The sequence below is a fragment of the Podarcis raffonei genome, chromosome 1 (assembly GCF_027172205.1).
Source record: "Podarcis raffonei isolate rPodRaf1 chromosome 1, rPodRaf1.pri, whole genome shotgun sequence".
In the NCBI taxonomy this organism is placed as follows: domain Eukaryota; kingdom Metazoa; phylum Chordata; class Lepidosauria; order Squamata; family Lacertidae; genus Podarcis; species Podarcis raffonei.
Genome location: NC_070602.1, coordinates 133650375 through 133656374, shown reverse-complemented (window position 1 = coordinate 133656374; position 6000 = coordinate 133650375).

The following is a 6000-nucleotide window of genomic DNA, read 5'->3' as shown; positions in this document are numbered from 1 at the left end:
TGGAGATAACCACTGTATATTACAAAATCTCAACTTTTCCATTCTGCCCTTAATGTATCTTAAGTTCTGGTGACTGTAATGAAAAATCTTATTGATTGATTGATTGATTGATTGACTGACTGATTGATTGTGTGTATGTGTAGATATATAAAATCAACATTGGGAACAAAAAGCCAGTGGGAGTTGTGTTTACAGACAACAGCTCTAGGGTTCCTAAATGTGGATTTTGAAACAATTGTGGGGAACCTTTGACTCTCCAGATGTTGCTGAACTACAACTCCCAGCAAGCCCCCAAAAGTATGGTCAGTGGCCAGGGATGATGGGAGTTGTAGCTCAGCAACATCCGGTGGGCCACATGCCTGTTTTAAAAGAATTATACGGACCTTGGTGCAGGGACAGAATTGAACCGCAGCATCTCTTTTAGGCCTCAGGCCATAGGATGTAAAGTCCCCTGCCAAGATCTGTCCAAAAGGATCCCCATTTTGACTACAGACCCAAGTACATTGTGGCAGTTTTAGGCACACTTTTGCTCTAATTCACTTCCTCTTCACAGCTGCCTCTGAGCTCTTTTCCCAAGGTCAAGCAGCAGCACAAACGGACCAAGAGTTTTCCATTTTACCTTCAGTATGCTTGGTAAGGTACAGGTAAAGGGACCCCTGACCATTAGGTCCAGTCGTGGCCGACTCTGGGGTTGCGGCACTCATCTCGCTTTATTGGCCGAGGGAGATGGCGTACAGCTTCCGGGTCATGTGGCCAGCATGAGTAAGCCGCTTCTGGCGAACCAGAGCAGCGCACGGAAACACCGTTTACCTTCCCGCTGGAGCGGTACCTATTTATCTACTTGCACGTTGATGTGCTTTTGAACTGCTAGGTGGGCAGGAGCAGGACCGAGCAACGGGAGCAATGGGGATTCAAACCATTGGCCTTCTGATCGGCAAGTCCTAGGCTTTGTGGTTTAACCCACACGCCACCTGCGTCCCTAGCAATATGCTTGAGGGTGACCTTTATTTTCACTTGAATTAGGAACGTTTGCAGTAGCAGAATGTGCAGATATATGTATTCTAAAGCCTCTGATGTCGCTTGATCTCAAATACCATTTTCACTCCAAAGTCAAAATCGGAGCCTAGGAAACTTTGCATGCTCCTCCTCTGGAAATTCATGTCACAGACACCTTTGAAGTTTGCAGAGACTTTTGCATTAAACTTTCATCTTTTGCATTAATAAGGAGTCAACCTTCAGTTGGAATGTATGCCACTAATTAGCATGATCTTTCCATCTTAAGAGGTTGGCTTGCAGTTGAAGGAGGGATATAATTTTACCTTGAGGTAGGAGACAATTAAGAGCCTTGCAGGATCAGGTCAAAGGCTTATCTAGTCTGGCATTCTTGTTTCCCACTGTGGTCCAAAAGGTGCCTCTAGGAAATTGGGGGCTAGGCAATATCACTCTCCCTGCTTGTACTTTCTGGCAGCAGGTATTCAGAGGCCCATGGTCTCTCTTTGTGATAACCATCATGCCTCGAAGCCATTGAGAGTCTTGTTCTCCATGGATTTGTCTAATCTCCTTTTGATATGGCAGCCATCACTACATTTTTGTGGTCACAAATTTCAGCTTAACTGTGTTGTGTAGAGATGTACTGCACCTCCTGTCCTGGATCTCCCAAAAATTCATCTTTATTGGATGACTCCAGGGGATATTATGAGGGAGGGAGAAAAACTTAGCAGCTCTCCTTTTTCCAGACCATACATAATTTAAGACTTTATGATGCCCTTCCCTGCTTTTTCCCCAAACTAAGAAGTTTTCTCTCTTTTTGAAATATTTTTATTTTATTTTACAAACAAAAAGTTATAACAATACCAAATATATAACCTTATATTGAGATTTCTCTGAATCTCCCAACTTCCTTTTTTTTTTTTTTTTTTTATAATATTTTTTATTACGTTTCTTTCCAAATTTTATACATTACAAACAAATAAGGAGTTTACAAGAAACCATTTTTTTTTTTTTTAACAAAAATCCCAACTTGGACTTCCCCACCCCTTCCGATTCTGCGTTCTTTATATTAACAATGTCAGCAATTTGTTACCTTATGTCGTACCTTATTGTAACTTTTACATGTTATGTATCTATATTCAATGTATTATGTCACAATTTTTATACCTTTAAAATAAACGTAACATGTTCAATTTCATATTATCTCCTTTTCTCTTTTATCACTTAGTTTACTATTTACTTAATCATAATTGCTAAAGCGTATCATTTCCAAATCCTGCACCGTCTTAAGATTCATACAGTTTGTAATACTTTTGCAAGTAGTCTTTAAACTTTTTCCAGTCCACCTCAATTGTTTCTACATCCAAATCTCGGATTCTGCCGGTCAGTTCAGCTATCTCCATGTAGTCCATCAACTGCATCTGCCATTCCTCCAGCGTGGGTAAATCTTGTGTCTTCCAGTTCTTTGCGATGAGTATTCTTGCTGCTGTACTAGCATACATAAACAAAGTTCTGTCCTTCTTTAACACTTTCTGGTCTACCATGCCCAACAGGAAGGCCTCTGGTTTCTTGGGAAAGGTATACCTAAATACCTTTTTCAACTCATTGTAAATCATTTCCCAGAAAGCCTTAACCTTTGGGCATGTCCACCAGAGGTGAAAGAAAGTCCCCTCTGCTTCCTTACACTTCCAACATTTATTGTCAGACAGGTGATGTATCTTAGCTAACTTGACTGGGGTCATGTACCACCGGTATATCATTTTCATAATGTTTTCCTTCAAGGCCGTACTGGCCGTGAATTTCATTCCGGTGTTCCATAACCTTTCCCAGTCTTCAAACATAATGTTGTGTCCAACATCCTGTGCCCATTTAATCATGGCAGATTTAACTGTCTCATCCTGTAAATTCCACATAAGCAGCAAGTTATACATTCTAGATAGCAGCTTTGTCTTTGGTTCTAACAATTCTGTCTCTAGTTTCGACTTTTCCACCTGGAAACCAACTTTTTTGTCCATTTTGAAAACCTCTTGAATTTGAGCATAATGTAGCCAATCTCGCACCTTATTTTTTAATTTGTCCTGGCTCTGCAACTTCCAATTGTCTCCAATTTTTTCAGTCAATTCCCAATATTTCGGCCAATAGGCCTCCATATTGGGTCTTTTTCGGGCCTTGGCCTCCACTGGTGATAGCCACCTCGGAGTTTTACTCTCTAGTAAGTCTTTATATTTCATCCAGACTGCAAAAATTGCTTTTCTGACAATGTGGCTTTTAAACAATTTATGTGCTTTAACCTTGTCGTACCATAGGTATGCGTGCCATCCAAAAGCATTATTAAAACCTTCCAGATCTAGGACATCGGTGTTTTCCAACAAAAACCAATCTTTCAGCCAGCAGAAGGCTGCAGCTTCATAATACAACCTCAAGTCCGGCAGGGCAAACCCCCCTCTTTCTTTCGAATCTGTTAATATTTTAAACTTTATTCGGGGCTTTTTGCCCTGCCAGATAAATCTAGATATATCCTTCTGCCATTTTCCAAAGCAATCCACTCTGTCCACGATCTGTAAGGTTTGAAACAAAAATAACATTTTCGGCAACACATTCATTTTTATAGCGTGAATCTCCCAACTTCCTGCTCCTTCCCTCCATGGGTCCAATTGTCAACATCTTCATCTGCATATTATTTCACAATCCATGTATTGTATCTCTTCATATTAACCACAGTGTTGGTTATGTTGCAAGTGTTATTAAAATCCTGCTAATGCTTTTATGTGCTTGCAGTGGTCTCCTAGGTCAATTTTAATTTTTTCCATTTTTTCTTAAAGTTTTTCTCATCTTGGTTTCCTGAGTTTTGCCATTTCGGCATACTCCCAACAGCTTAATTTGCCATTCCTCTCTGATGGGGACTTTGTCTTCTTTCCATCTTTGGGCTAATAACATCCATGCGGCTGTTGTCACGTACATAAGTCTTTTCTGTTCCTTTGGTATGTCGGTACCTATAATTCCTAATAATAAAGCTTCTGGTGTTGTTTTTTACAAAAGTTATTTTAAACATTATTTTCAGTTCATTATATATCATTTCCCAGAATGCTTTTATTACCTTACATGACCACTACATATGATAAAAGGCACTTTTTTTCTCTTTATATTTCCAGCAAGTATTTGTACTTGTCTTATACATTTTTGCTAGCTTAAAAGGTAAAGGGACCGCTTACAGTTAGGTCCAGTCGCAAACGACTCTGGGATGGCAGTGCTCATCTCGCTTTACAGGCAGAGAGAGCCGGCGTTTGTCCACTCCACAGACAGTTTTTACGGGTCATCCAGCATGACTAAGCCGCTTCTGGTGCAATGGAACACCGACACCAGAGCAGTGCACGGAAACGCTGTTTACCTTCCTGCCGGAGTGGTACCTATTAATCTACTTGCACTTTTTGGCATGCTTTCGAACTGCTAAGTTGGTAGGCGCTGGGACTGAGCAACGGGAGCTCACCCCATCGCGGGGATTCGAACCGCCAACCTTTTGATCGGCAAGCCCTAGGCTCAGTGGTTTAGACCACAGCGCCACCCACGTCCCTTTTTGCCAGCCTACTAGGGGTCAAATATCACCAGTACATCATTTTCATATAATTTTCTTTCAGCATATAACAAGCCATAAATTTTAAGTCAGTTTTCCATAACCTTTCCCAATCTGAAAATTGAATATTATGCCACAGATCTCTCTCACCCATGAAATCTGTTTCATTAGAGATTTAACTTTTGTATGCCGCCAAACTAAGAAGTTCTAAACCCTTTTCAATTTCCCCATAAGGGACTTGTTCCATTTTAGTTGCCATTTTATGCACCTGTTAAAGCTCTACCATACCTTCTGGAGGTGTGGCAATACCATTCCTAGGGTGATTCCAGATTGTAAACTATTTTGCAAGAGGGATTCAAGCGTATACTGGAAGGTTGGCACTTTTGAAGTGGATCAAAGCATTCTATCAACCTAGTGCTGAAAGCCCAACATAAAAAAATAAAATTCCTGGACTTTTTGTGGTTTGGAAAGTAATGAAGAAATGCATTGCAAAGCATGTGATGGGTAGCAGGAAGAAGTGTAAACACTACACAACCAAATCCAGCTGAATGCTCAGTGTCACATAAACCAGTTAAGCAAGGATTGGACCTAGGCTAACCACCATGTAAGCTCTGTACAAGCCCATCAAGATGAATGCTGGAGAAGCAAGTTGGCTGTAAATTACATTAATATGTAATTTACCCTTTTCACAGGTGCCACATGTTTAAACTGAGCTATCTAGGAAGACTCCAAGATCTCTTTCCTGGTCAGTTAACCACTTCTGACCCCATAAGCGGGGCCAGATTTAGGTTTGATGAGGCCCTAAGATACTGAAGGTATTGGGGCCCTTTATATGTCCAGCTGTCCTTTGTCAACAACAAATTGTCGCTGATTTTTGTGTTGAATACAGTGGTACCTCAGGTTACATACGCTTCAGGTTACATATGCTTCAGGTTACAGACTCCACTAACCCAAAAATAGTGCTTCAGGTTAAGAACTTTGCTCCAGGATAAGAACAGAAATTGTGCTTCAGCGGTGTGGCAGCAGGAGGAGGCCCCATTAGCTAAAGTGGTGCTTCAGGTTAAGAACAGTTTCAGGTTAAGTACGGACCTCCGGAACGAATTAAGTACTTAACCTGAGGTCCCACTGTATATCCTATATGGTAATTTATGGACCTAATATGTATCTAAAGCCATTTGCACATAATGTATTTTATCAAAGTAATATTTATTTTATCTTATATTTTGGAAATGTACATCCAGGTTTTTTCCCTTTAAATTTTTTTGGGGCCCCCAGGAGAGTGGGGCCATAAGCTATAGCATGTTTAGTTTATAGGTAAATCCGGCACTGCCATAAAACAAAATCTCTCTGTCTTGTCTGTCTGTCTGTCTGTCTGTCTGTCTCTCTCTCTCTCTCTCTCTCACACACACACACACACACACACGGAAGCTCGGATTTCC